The following is a 21,745-nucleotide window of genomic DNA, read 5'->3' on the forward strand; positions in this document are numbered from 1 at the left end:
TGTTTCTGAGCTCTGCAGGTGGTTTGTTTAACCTCATTGCTTGGTTTTTGCTCTGATATGCATTTTCAGCTGTGATGCCATCTAAAGAGAGGTGTTTGCCTTTCCAAATCATGTCCAATCAATCTAACTTAACAGAGGTGGACTCCAACCAAGGTGTAGAAACATCTCATCAAAGATCAAGAGAAATGGGAGGAACCTAAGCGAAATTCCAAATGTTTTTGCAAAGTGTCTGAATACTTATGTCAATTTGATATTTCAGTTTTTTATTACCTCCGCTAAGGAAGTTATGTGATCGACAGGGTTTGTTCGTTTGATAGTTCATTTGTTTGTTAGCAACATAACTCAAAAAGTCATGGACAAATTTTCAGGAAATTTTCAGGAAATGTCAGAAATGGCATAAGGAAGAACTGATTAGATTTTGGGACTGATCCGGATCACCGTCTGGATCCAGGAATTTTTTTAAAGGGTTCTTTACTACTGGGAGATAGGGCTAATGGCGGAGGTCTGCACTGTTACCACTTTACACCAGGAGATGGAGGACATGAGTAACTTCAATCCCAGCAGCATTTTTTTTTGTGTGTTTCTATTCAAAGTTTTGGAGTTTATAGAGTTTGAAAGATGCATGCCTGGTCAAGGAGACGAGTCGGAGCGTAACAGAGAGAAAGACAGTGAATTGTGGAGAGAATACTCACAACGCTGGGAGGAATAGAGGAATATTCACCCTCTGCCATGACTTTCAGTCGTCTAGTGACACCATGGGTTAGACTGCCAGTGCATCTGTTGGCACCGGCAGGCAATGCTTCCACCATGACAGTCCACATGTAGCAAAGCCAATGCTTTGCCTAACTGTGTCTCCACCCCACCGGGGGAGGGAGTAATTGGCGAATTAGATTTTGGGAGTGATCCGGATCACCATCTGGATCCAGGAATGTGTTTTAAAAGATTCGTCACTATTGGGAGATAGGGCTAATGGTGGAGGTCTGCGCTCTCTGAGTGCTTTTCTAGTTATTAATAAATTTGCAAAAGTTCTATTTTCACTTTGATATTATGGGGTACTGAGTGTAGATTAATGAGAAAAAAATATGTTTTTACTGTAGTATCAGGCTGCAAAATAACAAAACTGAAAATAGTGAGGGGTTCTGAATACTTTCTGAATGCACAGCAAATCATTTCATTCATTGATCATTTATCTTCTGAGCTCCTGTGCCTCAATGTCTCATAGGTTCCTCTGGACTGTTCCAGACTCTGGATCCTTCAACGGATTATTAGCATTAAATACATTATTATTTCAAATGTTAGAGTGAATTTAAGAACTGCTTAGGTTAAACTGCTATAATTACACCCTTTTTTCTTCATTGCCATCACTGTGGCTAATGCTAGAGTAATAGTGATCAGTTTTCTCAGTCGCTCCTGCAATTATAAAACACAATGATTCTGTCATCATAGACATCGACAGCCTGCTGCTGGGGACCTGCCCATTTACAAATGGTTTATCTACAACATCAGCATGACATCTGTCTTCATTATCAGAAATGTTAAAGTGAGGTACACATGTGACGTCACAGTCAGCATGAGTCACTGCATTTCCAGCTGCTGAGTGCAGAATGAGCATGCTGACTGAAATCAGCAGAGAGTAAGCAGTAAATGGCTTTTTCAGCTGAAAAGTGACAACTATTTTGATTATTATTGCCTGATGATGTGTTTCATGGGCAGTATGGATCCTCATGATGGATCCTGATGGAAAATGTTAATAGAGATGTTAATGTTTATGAAGCTGCATTTTCAAAAGCTACCACAGACATTCAATTGTAATGAATATAAGCTGAACAACGTCCCATTCTCCCTCCTCTTTTTAATCAACACAACAACCTAAAACATGCATCACTCCTGGTGAAGAACTACCTCCAGAAGACAAAAGTAAATGTTATTGTCTAGCCTGCACAAAGCCGACTTCAATCCCATTAAAAATCTGTGGGGGGAACTGAAGACCCAAGGTCCATGCCAGAGGGCCCTCAAATCTGGAAGAGCTAGAGAGATTTGCCAAAGAATGGGCTGGGATTCCTCAGGAGATGTGTCTGAGACTTGTTGAAAACTACAACTGTAGTCTGTTATCCAATAAAATAATTATGTTTCTTTGTGCAAAGTAAAATACTGTAAGTATCCAGAATAAAACTAGGATGTTTGGAAATGCTATGTTGAAATCCCTTGCTCTGTTTAACAGCTCTTGGGAAATATTTAATTTTCATATGTGGCTAACAATTCCATCATTTTCTCTTCCACCAAACTGTAGACATGCCTCCAGCTTTTTGTACCTGCTCGAGTAAGAGGAGGTTAACAGTGGCCATATTTTCCTATGTGTGAGCTCATGGTTAAATTTTCATCAGTGCACCTTTAAACACCATGGAAAGTCCCTCAGCAGATGAAAGATCATGTCTCTCTATATACACCACAGCTTTATTTGAAAAATGTAATTTAATAATCACAGTCAGAACGATACAAAAGGATTGTGTTGGTGTACTACATCATATTGATTCACAAGACTGTGATCAGTGACCTGCACTGTGAAACATTCTTTAACAGCTTTTTTTCTCCAACACAGACTAAGGGTATGCCTTGAAATCTACTGTGGCAAATATAACCAAAGAGAATATATAGTTTGTTATAGACAAAGGCATGTAACCCAATTTGGATTTTTAGTTCAACTACAACAGAGCTGCAGTATTTGAACATTGTCACTTAATTTCTGCTGCTTCAGAGAAAAGAGAAAAGATCATTATGACTATAACAGCTAAAAGAGAACAGATTTAACCATCACCACTAGATTTTAGGCTAAAACAATAAAATGATTATACATTTTCACTAAAGTATCTAAATTCCACTGCAGTGTTGGGTGTACTGCATTACAAAGCAATGCAGAAGTGTTCTCAGATGAGTTTTGTTACCTTTGCCTTCCTAGGCTATTAGATTTTGAAGTGGATACACTCCATGGAGACTGAAAAACACCCTGCAATATACTATGGGCTACGATTTGCAGTCAGTGATGATCAGCAATTGTTTATCAAAAATACATGCCCAAAAATATCTGTAAAGCTTGGAGTCAATAATCTGATCACCTGTGTAATACACCTGAGTTAAACCCCCCAAAAACTTTATGAGTTCCATCCATGGCTGAGTTTCATCCATTGTTGAAATCTGTGTTGACCCATGTTGAACCAGTAGATTAAAGCCATAGATAATTTACTATGGCTGTTAGCATGTTAGCTACCATATCAAAAACTATGATGCATTTGATACATTAGATCAGTAGCATTGGTGCTAGCATTCGCCCTGGCTAACAGTCCCCTCAGTTTGGACCTGAAAAGTGTGTGAAGGTGTTATGGGGTTCTGATGTAAAAACTATTTGTGCTACTTTAAACTCCCCTTCACTAATTTTCCCAGCCATTTTTGCCACTTTAAACTCATTTTTTGACCATTGTTGTCCCTTTTCACACCACTTTTCCCTGATTTTACCACTTCTTTTAGCTACTTCTCACACATTGAAACCCACCCATTGCAGCCATTAGCCCTATTTTGCAATTTTTTTTCCCATTTCTTGCCACTTTTTTTTTTTGCAATTTTATACCAACCTGTTGCCCCCTTTAACCCATTTTTGTGAGTTTTTGTCAGAAATAGCAACCTTTTTCCCACTATTGCTGCTTTTGACCATTTTTTTGCCAGTCTGTAGCCACTTTTTGCCCAATTTTGTCACTTGTCACCTGTTTTTTTGCCACATTTAATCTTAGTGAAGCCTCTTTCCTTATTTTGCCTTTTCTAAACAAGTTGAGCTACATTTTGCCTCTTTTGCCTATTGTCACCCTTGTTTCTACTATTTACCCATTTTTGCAACTTTTTGCCCTATTTTGCACTTGCAGACCCTGTTATTTATTTTTTACCAGTCTTTGCCCATTTTTGCCCCGTCACCACTTTTCCCTAACCTTGCAAAGCAGATGATTTGCCCGTTTCCATGTTTCTCAATGGCGAATCCATCTTGCATTTGGTTGCCCACTTGCCCATCCACACTGTTAACATAACCAGTATAAAGGTAATTATGTTTTAAGAAAATGAGTTTATGCTCTTAAAAAGGCCATGTTTTACTACAGAATACCTTTTAAAAATTGTTTTTGCTTTGATAAGAGTGGTTATTTTTCAGGTTGAAAATATAAAATATGGTTATCACAGCTTAACTTTACAATAGACCATGATCTGACCACCATAGGCCCCCCCATTTGACTGGGCCCAGAAAGCTCTTCCCTTATGGGAGGCCGTGGTTTGAGAGCTAGATGGTAAAATGACTGATACGTGAAGTCAAAATCACAGGGTGTGTTTTAATGTTTGCTCTGATGAACAAAATCAATAAAAGCATGCTGTGACTTAACACGCATGACCTTAATGCTCCTCATTTCAGAAGTCCCAGTAGGATGTCCCAGTACATTACAGAGCTAAATGGGCTGACCAAAACACAACATATGATTAGTATTGTATTGGTTATCAGCTGATCTCACTCATAGGCGACCAGTGATCAGCTGCAAGAAAACTGATTTGCTACAATACTGTAGGTCGTAACAGTACTACTTCTCGGCATCATTTGTGTTTGCGAGTTTTGTTGTGGTTTGTATGACAGCATTTCCGCAGCTGGAGACTAAAAATGGACACCTGCAGTGTGCATAACACAGCAAATTCATTACCTGCTACTTTCTGAAGAAAGTTGTATCTCTGAGCTCTGAGGAAAACACTGACTTCCTTCTCAGCATGAAAGCATTCTTGATGTGACGCAGCAGGTCCTGTCAGTAAGCACACCAAGATTGATTGACAGGTGTATGGACAAATCGGTGGTTAGCTTTGACATGTGGTGTGTTAGTGATGTTTGTCTTTTAGTTGAATAGCAGCAGTCTTTGCAGTAACAATGACTGACATATGTACAGACATACATACAGTGGCTACTGTATAAAAGGACTCACACCCTGAAATTTTTTTTACCCTTTTATTCATTTTTTTAATCAGTCATGGTCAATATAATTTGGCTTTCTTGACAAAAAAGTAAAAATATATAAGGTAAAACAAGTGGTCACATAAATATTCACCCCCTTTAAAGAAACTGATATAAGTCAACAGAGGTCCAGTCCAGTTGGTGCTATTAGTCTCAAAATTAGTGAAACAGGGATCAGCTGAGTGAAGGGAATGTGTTACAATTGATTGTAGTGTAAAGACACCTGTGTCTGGAAGGTCCAGTCACTGGTTAATCAGTATTCCTGGCTACCATTACACCATGAAGACAAAAGAAAACTCCCAGTAACTCAGAGGAAATGTATAAGTCAGGGGGTGGAGTCAAAAAACATCCAAGGACTGAGATCAAATGGTCCTCACAAACTGAGTGACCATGCAAGGAGGAGACAACAATCTTTGCCTGGGTATCATCAGTCATATGCAAACAAACCATCCCCACTGTGAAGTACATTGGTGGCAGCATCATGCTGTGGGGATGCTTCTTGGGAGTCAGTCCTGAAAGGTTCATAAAAGTAGATCGTAAAATCAATCCAGCAAATATAGGAAAATCCTGGAGGATAATCTTGTTCAGTCTGCAAGAGAACTGTGGCTGGACTCGAAAAGGGCTGTCCCTGGTCCCCATACAACCTGGCAGTTTTGCAAAGATGAAAGGAGTAAAATTGCAGTGTTCAGATGTGTGAGCCTGATTTAGACCTATCTACACAGATTCAGTGCTGAGACTGCAGCCAAAGGTGCATCTACTAAACACTGACTTGTAGGGGGTGAATATTTATGCAGTCACTTATTTTACCTTATATTTTTTTATTTGATTGACATTACGTTGTAGAAATCTGATTTCATTTATACTTTAATTTTTTTTTTTTTATTTAACCCTGATCAATTGTATGGACCGTGATTGATTTATAAAATTAACAAAAGGATAAAACATCCAAGGGGGTGAAAACTTTTCAGAGGCAATGTATGTGCAGTCTGAAATTGAGATATATGATGGCCCTGGGCTAAGTTCATGGTATCTGTGATGTTTTTTAAATACAAGTATTCTTACTTTGGCATTATCCAATCCAAACCAAATGTATTTATAAAGCACATTTAAAAACAACAAAATGCTGACCAAAGTGTTGTGCGGTAAAAATTAAAAACAATAAAACAAACAATAAAACACAGACGCAGGACAAATGTTAAAACTGGAGAACATATATGGATCAATTAAAACAGAAAGGATTAAAAGCCACATTCTCAAGCAGAGCTGAAAGCCAAGGATTAAAAGTGCCTTTTTAAGTTTGATTTAAAGACAGGCAGAGACAGTCTAACATGAAGAGGAAGAACGTTCCAGAGCTTTGGCACAGCTACTGAGAGGCTCGGTCACCCCTGATCTTCAACTTTGACCTTGGGACGGTCAGAAGACACTGATCAGAGGATCCGAGAGTCTGAGATAAAATATGGGGTTTTAAAAGGTCAGAAAGATAGGGAGGAGCCATCCCATTTAGAGACTTAAAAGTTAATATCAAAATTTTAAAATCAGTCCTAAAATGCACAGGAAGCCAGTGAAGAGATGCTAAAATGGGGGAGATGTGGTCATATTTACGTCGATCAGTTAAAAGACGAGCTGCAGCGTTTTGAACAAGCTGTAAACGATTAAGAAAGGTTTGGCTGGCACCAAAATAAAGTGCATTTCAATAATCGAGACAAGTTTTGATAAAAGCACGCATAACCTTCTCAAAATCATTAAAAGATAAAAAGGACTTGACCTTGGTTAAAAGACGAAGATGATAAAAACTGGATTTTACAACTGCATTTATCTGTCGAGCCATTTTAAAACCTCTGTCATTAGCATTGACTCTGATAATGTGAATCACATTAATACATTCAAACAAGGTGGCACATCTTTAAAACATAACATAGGATAGGACATAAAATTCTGATAAAAACAAAATAACACAATAGAGCCATATCAAAGCAAGGAACCAGGATATTTCTCGACAGCTCTTTTCCCCACATGCATATGGCAGTTTTATTACTTTAAATTGATTATATCTGGAGTCCTGATGTGCATTTCTTTTACCAATCTGAAAATAATTTGAAACTCTCCTCAGTTGAATATTAAATTCCACATCAGTGCATACAAGACATTGCCTTTGAGCAGCAATGCATCAGCAACAGATCAAATACTGCAGAAAAAGGGCAAATCTAAATCATGTACACTGACACATGGGTGCTCACAGTAGGGTCGATGTGTACTTTGTTTTTCATGTTAGCTGCTGTCTGCCTCCTGACACTGTCAAACCTACAGCATAAAATGCATCCAAGCAAATCTGTCATCAAAAGGTATTTTGATGGCGAATCATCCATCACAGTCGGACGCAAGGCTATTGTGCTGCAATCATGAATGTGTTTACCGTGCTCCATTGACAGTGGTAGTGAGTTAATGTCAATTGTATATCATGCTGCTGCTGTACCTGGAGGTTGTAAATGCATAGGCAATGGGCTGTGTTCACTGTGCGAGGAGCAGGGGACATCATAGCTGGTCTCAGCCGTGCCATTTACACTAATGTGCTGGGTTATTATAAAGAAATGACTGGCCTTAGGTGTGTGAAATCATTTGGACACAAAGACAAAGAGCACAGGTAATATAGCAGAAAAGCAATCACGTAAACAAGTAGAGCATTTTCATCCTTTTTTCATTTCCCCACAAACAACTCTGGGATTTGATTTCAGCGTTCTGGCGCAACAAAGTATAGATTGGGATTTATTTCCGTTTCCATTATGTGCCTCTTGATAACAGCAAGGTAAATTATTTGGTGATTATGGCGGCTGGGGAAGCTGTGAGTCAATCAGCTTCTAAATGGGAAAAGAATGGAAAAAATACAAATTGAATATGGCGAATTTGTCTCCAGGGAAAGAGCAGATAGATGTTTGGTAAGATGCTCAGCACACCTAACAACTTGATGGTTCTCATTCTCACAACCCTGCTCTTAGGCCAGACCAGCTGCCTATATAAACAGCAAAAGGTTAAAGCCATGGTGAGGCCCTGTGGACCAAAATAGCCTGGGAGAATTCTCATTAAAAAGCAAGAGAAAGCTAACCACTTTGCATGGACCCTGGCTATAGTTGTGGTTGAAATTCCCTCACAAAGCTTTCATCACAATGCTCCACTGACTTTGATAAATTCCATTCCACACGGCACACACCCAATGATGCCCCGCCACACTCGCGCCACACACATAAGAGTGCAGCATGCACGATAAACAGAAAAGAGAAAGTGAGGCATGAATTCAGCCTTTAGGAGGGTAAAGAAGAAGAAACCCAGGCTCACTTCTTCAACATCTCATTGGCAGAGAAAACACTTTCCTGTGGCTTTTTACTGTCACCCCCAGGGACCAATGCTCCCTTGTGCTCAATCCTGTCTGTCCTATATTACGGCTTTTTCATATCAGCTAAGTATCTGGGAGGAGTGCACAGAGATGTGATAAGTTTTCACAATTAGCGTTTTCTTGGGTGAGATCCTCTATTTCTTTCATCCTTTTTTCCCTAAACCCTCCTGAAAAGCTTGCACGCCATAACTCACACAGTCATCCATGCTTTACAGCCGAGCCCAGCAGCTTCCTAGGAGGAGATTAAAGGAGAAAATTCTGAACGCATGGAGGAACAATCGCTACTCTGAACACTCGTCTTCACCGTCAAAGGAAAACGTCATGCACAATGACACATCAAGGTAGGGGGAATTGTTCCATTGCATCTAAATACAAACAATACAAATATTTGCTTTCTACTGAGTACAACCCTGATGCTGCAAAGTGCTTCTTTTTTGACATTTCATACACAGAAACCAGCATTTTTCATAAGATTCTGATCCATAGACTGCTCTATTATGAATCTACTCTCCCCATCAGACATCACAGCGGAGACACAGGCCTGCTAAATTAAATCGAGCCAGTTGAGAATAAAGCTATTTTTACCAGCATCATGAGACTGAGAGTCAATCGGAGCTGGAGCTGCCTATAAAAAGGAGAGGCAATCTTGGTTCTGAATGGGTCTGAATGCTCAATCAGCAATACACTGCACTCCAAAGGAAATAAGGAAACCACTTCAATCCTGACATTGATTTCTTTCTCGCCCCTCTCAAACATTGTCTACATGATCACAGGCAGTCATAACTCCACATTATACTATGATTGTCAAGGATGTGTTGTGTTCCTCGAACATGCCGTTCTTTTCTTGCATATGCATTTTTATCACAAATTACACATTTTGAAGTATTCCTCAAGCTTGAACTCAGTGATCAAACTGCTAATGAGTGGGCACAGATAAGAGCTGCATCTGCACACCAATGTAATAATGCTTCAAACCACAAGAGGGGGAGGCACCACCTATTTTATTCCTGCCACATCAGAGCAGGTTATGATGACAGGGTGCATGTAAAATGCACAACAAGGAGTGCTGGCATGCTTTGTCATGCTTTTTCGGCAGAGGAAATTGGCAGCGTGGATGAAGGGATGCACTGGACTGAATTACATGCGGGAATACCTGAGAACAGAGACACAAATCAACACAAGCCTGAACCAGCTTGTTTGATAACAGCTATAAACCCCAGAGGCTGCCAGTGATATGCTCCAGCGACTGCAATCTATTATATAAATATGCTAAAATTTTACATGCATGTCTAGTATCTGCCCAAATCTCTATTATGCCGCAGTAATTTAGATTTGTATCGTAAACTGGGAAATAAAAGGGATGAGGGTGTTGTGCAGTGTTAGCACTTGACCAGTAGGTGGAAATACTTGCATATTAAGTGGCTGAGTCAGTGCCAGACAGCTTTTACTGCAGTGTAGGAGACAAGAAGCCCAGTGTGGAGACTTTAAAGACACCTTTCATTGCTGTTTATTTTAATCATACTAAAACAAATTCAGTCTTCAAATAAAATGGCATTTATACACTCTGCTGCTGAAGATGTTGAGGAAGCTGTGAGGTAGAGAGGGCTGCCCTTCGTTTGAAAGACTGGCAGTTCATTTCCCTGTCTTCTTTCCAAGTAACCTTGGGTGAAGAAACCTTGTGTAGAAGTAAGAAGTAAGAAGTACCTTGTTAGAAAACTAAAGAGGTGTTTTATAAGTGCAGTTCATTTACCATTTCATATTTTATATACTTTTACAGTAGACTCGGTATTTCAGTTCAACAACAGTGCAGGCATTCTTTGTATTGTCTTTTTTTCTTTAATGAGCCCAGCAATATAAAACATGTGCTATAAATAATACAATACTTAGAAAACTAACAATAAAATCAATCCATCAATCAAAGAAACAGTAGAAATGCAGTAGAAGAAAAAAGAAAAGAGCCTGGAACAAAATTCTTCATCTCTGTCTTTATGTATCAAATCATTGTCATGAATGCCCATGCCTGAATGCATACTTCATACAAAAGAAGTATTTATATATCCTGTCATTCATTTTATAAATCAACTATGGTCAATAACTATCCTGATGTTTTTCCATGCAACAAAAAAGGCCAGCTTGCAAACACTGAAAGTGAACAATCCTGTCATCACCATTGCTCCAAAATATCTATGGGTTTTTAACAAACACTTCATTCATCAGAGGTAATCTTAATTCATCATAGAAAGGACAATATAGAGTAGATGTCCTGTAGAGATTTCCACTGTGACTCAGGGATGAAAAGGTTAGATATGAAGGTCAAAGATCAAGGACATTAGGTCTAATGCTCACCCCATACCAGCTCTTTTTCCTGGCCCACCACTGCACTTATACTGTCTGGTAATTGTATAGCTTGGTGAGGCATATAATCTCCAGCTGGTAGTTCTGGTGTTCTATAAATGCCTTTGCACATTTCTTTTCTTTCTTCTTAGTTCAGTGCATCTCCTCTGCATTACTGTAATCTTTTTCTTTGGGAGGAAATTTTGATTACTATGTTTTGATTTTCTGCCAAAAAATGAATAAGCGGGTGCCCCTCTTTAGCTGGATGTTTAAAAGATTTGTTCTTGTCTATAGATATTTATAGAAGCTGCTTCGTGATGAATTGCATAAGAAGTAAGATCAATGCCTTTGCTTAAAATCACTTGCCAGAGTGCAGGTTGGTATTTAGTAGATGCACCTTTGACTGCAATCACGGCACTGAGTCTGTGTGGACAGGCCTCAATCAGCCTTGCACATCAGACACTGCAATTTCACTCCATTCTTCTTTGCAAAAAAGCTCAAGTTCCGTTAGGTTGCATGGGGATTGGGTCTGAACAGTCCTTTTCAAGTCCAGCCACAAATTCTCTATTGGATTGAGGTCTGGGCTTTGACTCGGCAAATTCAGAATATTCACTTTGTTGTCTTTAAATCATTTCTGTGTAGCTTTTGCTGTATGCTGCATTGTTTGCTGGAAAATAAATCTTCTCCCAATCCGTAGTTCTCTTGCAGACTGGATAAGATTGACCCCCAGGATTGTCCTATATTTTGCCGCATTAATTTTTCCCTCTCCGTTTACAAGACTTTCAGGGTCGGCTGCCGAGAAGCATCCCCGCAGCATGATGCTGCCACTATGCTTCTCAGTGGGGATGATGTGTTTGTGGTGATGTGTAGTGTTTGGTGTCTGCCAAACTGATGGCCAAAAAGCAGCATTTTAGTCTCATCAGGCCAAAGAACTTTCCTTTCACTTGACCACGGAGTCGCCCACATGCGTTTTGGCAGTCCCTTATTTTACATCACATAGTAATCTGTTTTTACTTTGACATTAAAGAGTTTTGGGGTTTTTTGTCTACCAGTTATTTTGACAATTTCTTTACAAAAATCAATAAAAGGGTAAAACATCCACAGTGATGAATACTTTTTATAGGCACTGTAGAACGTGCACTTAAACAACATCAATTTAAAGTGAATTAAGGACAATAACCTTAATGTGCCAGGTCCCCTTTTACATTACTAACTCTAGCCTACTGTTATATTTAAAAGTCTGTCTAACACAGAATGATTTCCATTACATTCTCAGCCTCAAACTGGTTGTAGCTTTATTGCCCAGGTAGTGAGTCCTTTAAGACTCTACCTCTGCTTCCCCCATCCTCTTGCTAAGCTTCCCCTCACACTTTTCTCTGTTTTTCTATTTCTCTTGGGTTCTCTTCACTGTTTCGTGTGTAATGTCGCCGTCAGGAAGAGTGGTCGCTTTTGTGGTGGAAAATATGTCATGCTAATGTACTGTAGGTAGTGTCAGCAATGTCACAACCTGGAGCTTGTATAGAGCTTGGGTTTGCTGAAGGTGGCAGTGCTGTTTTTGGGCTGTTTTAGGCTGTGACGGCTATGTAGTATGGTACGTAAGATAAAGAATGTCTCCACGTTGGCATGGTGTGTGGGGAGAGCTAGCATGGAGGTGGGTTGCTCTGGGATGCTGGAGATCACTGCTCAGCTCTCTGGAGGTGCCGTGGGACTAACAGAATAACACAGGCGAAGGGGGGTTCCTCTGCATGGTTGACTTGTGGAGGCCACAGTATAAAGGGCTTAAATGGGTTTAGGGATCTTTTCACAGAGTGCTTATCCTTTTAGTAGGACACAAGTATCTTGTGTTTAAATCTCAAAGGAAAACAAGGATCAAAAAAGGAAGGCTATGATGAGGATCGCCAACACAGATAAGCCTTATGTCACTTTTTGCTGCCAGCAAATTAAAGGAGAATATTTAAAAGCAGAGGAAATTAAGTCTTAATTAAATGAAGACATAAAGATTGACAAAGTTAACATTAAAACTTCTGTGATACTGTTCAAATGATTACTTGAATTGCTTGGCAATGATAACTTCATAGGCCTTCAGAAAAAGGACCTTTCATGACCTAAACAGCTAAATACAACACTTTAAAGATGAGTCATTTGAATATGTGTATGCGGTTCTTTTTTAAATGTTGTCTGTTCATTTATAGCATTACAGCATCAAGCCAGTCGTGCATTGTGTAACAAAACAGCCAACAACATGTCATGATGTCTGTCATGTTAGTGTATAATAATGTGTGTTAAATATAGGTCGCACAGCCTTAAATGTTTACCCTTTTTGATGGTTTTATAAATCAATCATGGTCATTATAAAATTTGGCCTTTGGAAAAAAAAAAATACTAAAAAAAAAAAAAACAAAGTAAAAACAGTTTTGTACAAAGTAATGTCAATTAAACAAAAACATATAAGGTAAAATAAGTAGCCAGTATTCCTGGCTACCATTACACCATGGAGACAAAAGAACACTCCAAACATCTCAGAGAAAAGGTTATTGAAAAGTATAAATTAGGGGATGGATACAAGAAGATTTCCAAGGCACCGAACATCCCTCGGTTCAGTTAAATCCATCATCAAGGAATGGAAGGAATATGGCGTATGTATAAAACTGCCCACTCACAAACTGAGTGACTGTGCAAGGAAACTAGTGAGAAAGGCTACCAAGACACAAAGACTGCTTTGAAGGAGTTCCAAGCTTCAGCAGCTGAAATAGGAGAGACTCTGCATACAACAACTCTCGGGTTCGTCACCAGTCAAAGCTTCATGGGAGAGTGGCAAAGAGAAAGTCACTGTTGAAGAAAACTAATAGAATTTCAAATACAGTATGCTAAAAGGCATGTGGGAGACTCCATGGTCAGGTAGGAGAAAGTTCTTTGGTCTGGGACCAAAATGGTGGTGGCAGTAAAAGGGTCAAACATCCAAGGGGGTGATTTTTTTTAAGGCACTGTATAAGGATCGAAACATAAAGGTGTGTTTTTGGCGCATACATGTAAATATACACGTACTGATCACCTTATTAGGAACACCTGTGTGACTGCTCATTAACGCAAATATCTATATCAGCCAATCAGCCAATCACATGGCAGAAACCAATGCAATTTGGTATGTAGACATGGATAAGATCACAGGTGTCAAACTCAAGGCCCGGGGGCCAAATCCAGCCCATGGAACGATTACATCTGGCCCACGAGAACATATAATATTTGTATTATTACTGGCCCACCAGTAGGAGGTCTGCAGATTTCCTCCAGTATAATAATGTAAACTTCAACTTGATTATCTAAAATATCTTTGTTTAGCCATAAAAATCTGAAAAAGTAAAGAGTAAGAAAAATTAGATAAAAAGTCAAGAATGTGTGTGGGGTGGGGGGTTGGGGGGTGTTGTGTTTTACTTCATATTTTAAATTTTGCATCTCAATATTATGACTGAAACTTATGATTTTTACTTTTCATTTCATGCTTTGACCTTTTCAACTCGTAACTTGGACTTTATACGACACATTTTTATCTTTTAGATGCCCATGTTGTGTGAGTGTAATGGTTGGACCCAGGATGCGGAGACGAAGGAGCAGTTTAAACAGATTTTAAACAGGGAGTTAACCAAAACAAGACGAACTATACAAAGTAAAACACCACAGCCCAACTTTAAATATTAAGTCATATTTTGAACTTTCAACTCCTCCTTTGGCTTTTTAATCCCATACTTTGACTTTAAAACACGAGTTCAATCTTTTTCCTCATACTTTGACATTTTAAATTTATAATTTTTATATTTTTTTTATCATATTTTGACCTTTTTCACTCCCAATTTTGAATTTAAGTCATATTTTTGACTTTTTAAGTCATCATTTTGAATTCTATCTCATATTTTGACATTTTCAACTCCTAATTTTGGCTTTTTAATCCCACATTTTGAACTATCAGAGTCACAATTTAAAATTTTAAGACATAATTGACTTTAAACTCATGATTTCAAATTTGATCTCATATTTTGACCTTTCAAACTTATTTCAACTTTCTTGTTGTCTATTTGCCCTTTAAAAACAATATTTTTCTATTTTTAATATAGTGTTCTGATCTTTTTAACTTACAGGTCGAGGTTAGCCCTAAATCCAGAGTCCGGCCCTGCTGTGACTTTTGACACCCATGGATAAGATGATCAGCTGATGTTCAAACCAAGCAATTTTCACACACCACCATCTCTAGGATTGGCCTAAGCAATTAAATATAACACTCTAAAAGCTGAGTCATTCAAATAATCATATGCAAATGTTTTCTATGTGGTGTGTTCATTTGTAGCATTATGTCATCCAGCTTGTAATATCTGTCATATGTATTAGAGTAGAGGAATATGTGTTGAATATTTGAGGAGAACATGTTTTAATGAGCTGTGTGTAAAATAAAACACAAAAATGTATATTTTTGGGATGCAGATACACTATATGTGTGTGTGTTTACCTGATGTCAAAACTTTAAAGATGAAAAGTACAGAGAACACAAAAAAACTTGAATGTCAACCCTGAACAGGAGGCTTTCACTCAGAATGATAAAACACAAACCTAAAATTGGATGTGTTTTTGATCCCCTGCTATAATCATTAGATCCTGCAGACTTCATCCCAGAGATGAAATCCTTTATTCCTGTCTGTCTACCCCTCAAATTACTAAAACTCAGCCGGAGTCACATTTTGAGTTGAATGAATGAATATCTAACAGAAGATTGTCATTTGTCAGATATAAACCCTTCCCCTTGGGTCTAAAAAATCTATTATTGATCCCTGCTGCTCCATAAGCTTAGTGCTTGATTGTGTCTCCTTGGTGAAATTGCCATCGTCCACAGAGGACTACACTCGCTGCAGGCCGATCTACTTGTGGCCACTTGCACAGAGGCTCTATTCATTTCTGTACGGACGTGATATCTTGCATCACATCTTGTTTGATGTGTTCATTTTTGATCTTAAGAGCTTACATGAAAATTGGGAAGATTTAATCCTTCGTTCATACGCACAGTGTCCTGTAGCACAGCAAATCAGATAAACCCACTTGACCAGCAGCTTCATCCGCATCAGCATCTATTCAAATTATTCATTAAATTTTATGGCTGGCGGGGAAAAATTTTGCACAGCCCCCGGTTGATTGGAACGACTGTGCTGGAGCCTGTGTATTCCTCATAAATATAGCAATAAAGTATAGATCAACAAATGGGCTGCGTGTCGGGCTGGGTAGGTGGGTGAGGGTGTGCCACAGAGTTATTTGCAGACCTGCAGGCATGCGTGCTGCATACTGATATGCTGAAAGCATAGACACTGTGTGAACCCTCAGATGCTACACAGAGGTGAGAGCTCTGGCTGGGCGGATGGTGAGCACTAATTCATAAGGCCCAGCAGGCTCAACAGGATCAATACAGCATACAGGATTTTTTTTTATTTAAGTCTTCAAGGTGAAAGTGAACTGTTTGGTTTATTTCTGCAGATCCAACTGATGGGCACTTTCACAAAATTGTGAAAAAACAGCTGCTGCAAGGAGGGATTTTATTCATTTGAGTAAAAACACTTCGAAAAACGCATCCATGGCCCCCCCCCCCAAAGCCTAAAATATAGAGTTATCATGCCTCCAATATCTCAAAATGACTGAAAAATAATAGTGCAAGCCAATTTAACAAAGCTGCATTTTGCACGTCACAGCAAAAGAGCATGGCAGGAAGGCGAATTGCAATTATGTGCTTTGATTTTCACAAAAAAATCAATTTAAGAGATCTGCAGAAAAACCTTGGCAAATATATTCAGCAATATAGTTTTTGGAAATATCTAAAGGCAATCAGTCGCTGTCGAGTGCATCAATGCGCAGTCAGACATTAAAAAGAGCTCAGACAGGAGGGATAACAATAAAGAGATGAAAAGGGATTGTTCAGACGCTGTGATTAAAGTGAAGGGATCAGATGTCTCTATTGGGAGCGTCGCTGTCACATCTGTCAGAGTGTGAAAAAGAGGCTTGAATCTTCATAGATCCATATTCTTATTACGGCAATTATCTTCTTCAAATACAAGATCAGCCCCCTTTAAACTCCCTCTGAGTTTATTTTTGTCTGCTTGTGCCTGGAATGACTCAACCTGGAGAGGCAGCAGCTGTTTGTATTTCACACATGAGCATATTGTCATCCCACATACAGCATATACCTGGGATTCTGTTCATAAACACAATATGGATAACAATGTTTACTGTGGCATTAGCTGCGCTTTGACTGGTGAAAAAAAAAATAGCCATTTGCTAAGTAGGATAAACCGTTCAAGAGGTTTGTTTGTGCATGTGGAAAAATGCATTTTGAGCCATTTTAGCCTTTTATCGGTTGAGTTGTGTTGTCCCCTGAGCAACAAGTGACAGCAGAAGAGCAGCAGTGGGATTGTTTTTGAAATAGTCTAGTGTCATCCAGTGGTTCTGGTCTGTAAGAAGGGTTAGAAGAGTACAGGATTGCCAGTGCCTTTAAAAGTCTTCACCCCCTGGATGTTTTACCCTTTTAGTGATTTTATAAATCAATCATGGTCAATATTAATATGGTTTTTGGACAAAAAAATCTTTAATGTCAAAGTGATAATGGATAATCCACTGAGTAAAAGTAAAAAGTAATTCATGTAAAGTTTACTCAAAGTACTGAGCCGTGAGCAGCAGGGTTGCTCACTGATCATTTTTGGGTACCAGATAGATGTTTTGTCAGCAGGTTAAATGGACCTATTTTTGATGTCCAGAAGTCTATAGTAAATGAAAAAAATGTTTACACAAAAATCCACCTAAAGCAACAAGCAGATGAGGAGGTTAACATGGACTATTTCACACAACCAAATACCCGTGCACACACACACCCAAGCGTGCTCTGCCAACACACACACACTGATGTAGCCACACCCGTGCGTGCAAAGTGCATGGCTGCACACAGGGAATCCCACCCATGCTCACCTGCCTATTTTTATTCAAACTTCAGTCACAAAGGAAGAAGCAAAGATGTCCACAACAACCACTTGTGAGTTAGATGGGAATTACTGCACAGAAACATGCTGTCCAGTAAGTGGGAAAATTAGGGCGAGAATACACAAAAGATTGGGAAAATCAGTCAACATCATGAATTTTTTTGTAAAAATTAATGAATGAAATCCATACTAAATAAAACAGGAGGGAGGAGTAAAAGAAAAGTTGAAGATTAAAAGTGACTTTGTGGCCGGATAGTTGTGCTTTAGTGAATTGTTCTCCACATTCACAGAGCTACGGTGATGAAAATAAATAAATAAATGAACACGCAAGATGAACGGAATATGAAAGTGTTCATCTTCACTGGTGTACATTTTATACTTGGAAAACAAAATGACAGACCAGTCAGTGGAAATCAACATTATCATGCCACTGGGGGCTGGATTCAAAATGGTGCTAGACTGGTGATCCTTAAGTGCTCTTTTAAATTTTTTAGCAGTATATATTTTATGTGCTGTGCTCTATAGTCCCTTTAAAACTTCAGCAATTTAAAAACTGTGTAGGGAAAACTGCTTTGCACTGCTGATATATACTGGCCATTTATGGTGTTGTACTGTTTATACATTTGACAATAATAGCCATATTATTTTACTTTATATTTGGTGTGGCAGAGGTTTCCCTGGCCGAACTGAGCAATCAGGGAGAAGAGCCTTTGTAAAAGAGGTGACCAAGAACCTGATGGTCACTCTGTCTGAGCTCCAGAGATCCTGCGTGGAGATGGGACAAAGTTTCAGAAGAACAAACACCACTGCAGCCCTCCACTGATCTGGGCTTATGGCAGAGTGGTTAGACGAAAGTCTCTCCTCACTGCAAAACATGTGAAAGCCTACTTGGCTTTTATGTGGAATTTTTACAAACCCCAAGTTTGTCACCTCTCTTATTGAGGCCCTAACGAGTAACTAACAAGTTTCTGGTTGTGTCTAACCCCAAAGGTTCAGTACCCCAACAACAGAGCTGTCATATCATCATGTTCTTGTGTTTCAAATACATGGGCCAGACGTGGCCATCGAACAGGCCGGGTGGATCTGGCACCGTGTAGTTCCTAGAGCATATCATCATTTGGATTTTTTCCAACAATAACATGTAGGCCTGGGCGATATGACCTAAAAATCATATCTTGATATTTTTCTTGCCTTTGACAATAACGGTATTATATCTCGGTATTACAAAATTAAAAACAGATAATGCTTTTCAATCCAAATGCAAGTGTTATTAACCCTCTTCTCCCCTTGTAACATACCTCTAATGGCATACTCAATTTACATCTGAGCATTGGAACACAGAAAACAATGCTGTTTTTAGGGTAGCCCTAAGTCTCTTTAGGTTTACTTCTGTCTAATTTCAGTCCAAGTTTTATATTTCATGTTTATCCTGATGAGGTGTGTTAAGCTGCTAATGACTTGAATACGTTTCCTAGTGAAGGCGTTCACAATAAAAGCATTTCAGAAAAATAACAGCTGTGGACTTTTATTGTGAGGAGCTTGACGGAAGTAGTGTGTTTAGCATTGAGTTAGCTCAGCTTTGGCTGCCATACCAGCAAGTGTTTGCAGCTAATTTACGTGAAGCTTTTCTGATCTCGTTTAACATCGCAGCCTGGATCTTTGACTTACTGTGGACTTAAAAAGGTGTCAAAAGTTAAAATAGACCTTTAAACGGTTGTTTAAGCCATTGTAAGATGAAGATCTGCAGCGATGGGCTCTCGACAAAATGTGACCAGCCAAAGCAGCATTTAGCTGTGTTAAAGCCCCAGGCGCGCTGACAGAGACGGCACACGGAGTTTGTTGCGGTACAGTCGTCAATTTTTGAGAGGAAAGAACACGTGTTTTTGCCTGCTAACCGTGCTTAGTTTCAACAGCAAGAGCAGGTGACATCCGGTAAGTTATCTGGCTACACGTAATGCTAGAGACAAACGTGCTATTGACTAGACTCAGCCTGAGCTGTCCGTCATAAATCACTCGCTCCCACCAGTTGTGGGAGCGGATACGCCTCGCGCGTGCATGACAGCGCAAGACATTTAAACCGGTGATGACGGTGTTGCAGAAATCCATTCCTTGGCAAAAATTTTACCGGTTTACAGCCCACCTTTAATAACATATAATGGATTTCAAAAGGCAAAAACAAATGATGTAGAAACTTGTCTTAAAGGTAACATTTGAAGCTTTTGACCCTGAGTTTAATACCTAGTGTAGAAATAATAAATGTCATTAATAACATACTTTTCATTAAAGCAAATCTCAAAGAGTAACAATTTAAAAGAGGAGAAAACAAGATTTTAACACATAAAACTTTGGTTGAAATTTGAAGAACAACAGTCAGTTTCTGTGTTCTTGCAGGTGTAAACACTTCTACATGCACTATGGAATAAAATATCAGCAAGTGTCGACTCAGGCTCGAGGAGGAAAAAAGGGGAAAAATATGATTGAAATGATTGATTTTAACAAATTAAATTGCCGGTGCTTATTTAACAAAAACATTAAACATTAAAGACTTTCCTTCTGTTAATGCACTTTGTTTACAGTTCAGTTCCTGTTTGATTTTCCCTTTGTGCTGTCCTTTAAGTCTGAGGAACTCACTTTTTCTTGCTCCTCTTAGTGACTCAAGTTGAGAAGAAATAATACCCAAAATAAAGAAATAAAAATTCAGAGCTCTGAGAAAATAAACCAAGTTAAATAAAAATGTCCATCTACCCGGGTAGTAAGATGTTTTTGTATCACTGCAGTGTTTTTATATATATTTTGTGCTTATCTGGACGTCCAGGTGGAGAAAATTGAAGAAGTTTGGTCAGCTGACTGGTAACCAGTGATGTGCTGGGTGTGAACCAGCCGGTTCTATGTGCCGGCTCTTTAGAACCCGTTCATACAGGGACGAATTCAGCAGTACAAGCAAAAGTTTTTTGTCATATCGGCGTTTCATCCACATGGAAATGGTGTTATGGGAAGCCATAAACGCTACTTCTTGAAACCGGGCCCCAGAGTGAACAAATCTGTAAACGCTTCCCAGAGTGATACTCAACCTGCGGCTCTCAAGCTGCATGTGGCTCTTTAGTGACGAGCTACGGCTCTTTTAAGTCTTACTTGGAAAAAAAAAAACAAACAAACAAAAAGACTTCACTAAAACCCTTTATGAAGGTGACCACCGTCATCAATAAAGATTCACGGTAGGTCACATCAATAAATCTGTTACCCATACAAAGAAGACAGGCTTTGACTTCCAAATTTAAATGTTTATAATTTAAATTCGTATATTACTGTCAGATCCACTCAATGGAGGAGTGTGTGTAGAAGAGCGCAGAGGAAGTTTGCCGGTGTTGCGTCTCTTCAGTAAGCTCATTCATCGAGCTGTGCCATCTTGTGTTCAAATTGAAGCTTGCCATTTCCTCTTTTTAACTTTTTATCCAGCCACTTATGACAACTGTGCCAATGCGCGTCATTAATGAGCATAACACACACGGATCACGAATCACACATGGCGATAACGTAATATCTAGTGAAAGGTGTCCAAACGTGGGTGTTTAATTTGATCTTTAATGCACTAATTATCATAAATATTGTCAAAAAAGCAGAAATATAAAACCAAAGTTTCAAATGAGGCAGGGTGAAACGATGTGTCTGGAGAGCTGCAGGTGTGAGGCAGGGCTGGTTTTAGTCATTTGGAGGCCCAGGGCAAAGGCCAATATGAGGCCCCTCCCCCTTTAACTAAAGAATTAATAATGAGTGGAAAAAATGAGAAAGGATTTCTTTTATGTTAATAAAGCCACGGAACTCCAGTAAATGCCCCAATGTGAGATATAAATATCCAAATAGCCAACTATCATTCATCATTTTCTTTGAAAAGCATCTCAGAGCTCAAACTCAGCACATTCTAATAACTAAAAAAATCTTTAGGTCAGGTGGAACTTGTGCTGGTGTTGGGCCAAAGACTGGTATCTCCAAAATGAA

This window comes from Cheilinus undulatus, linkage group 10 (assembly GCF_018320785.1).
Source record: "Cheilinus undulatus linkage group 10, ASM1832078v1, whole genome shotgun sequence".
NCBI classification, from domain to species: Eukaryota; Metazoa; Chordata; class Actinopteri; order Labriformes; family Labridae; genus Cheilinus; species Cheilinus undulatus.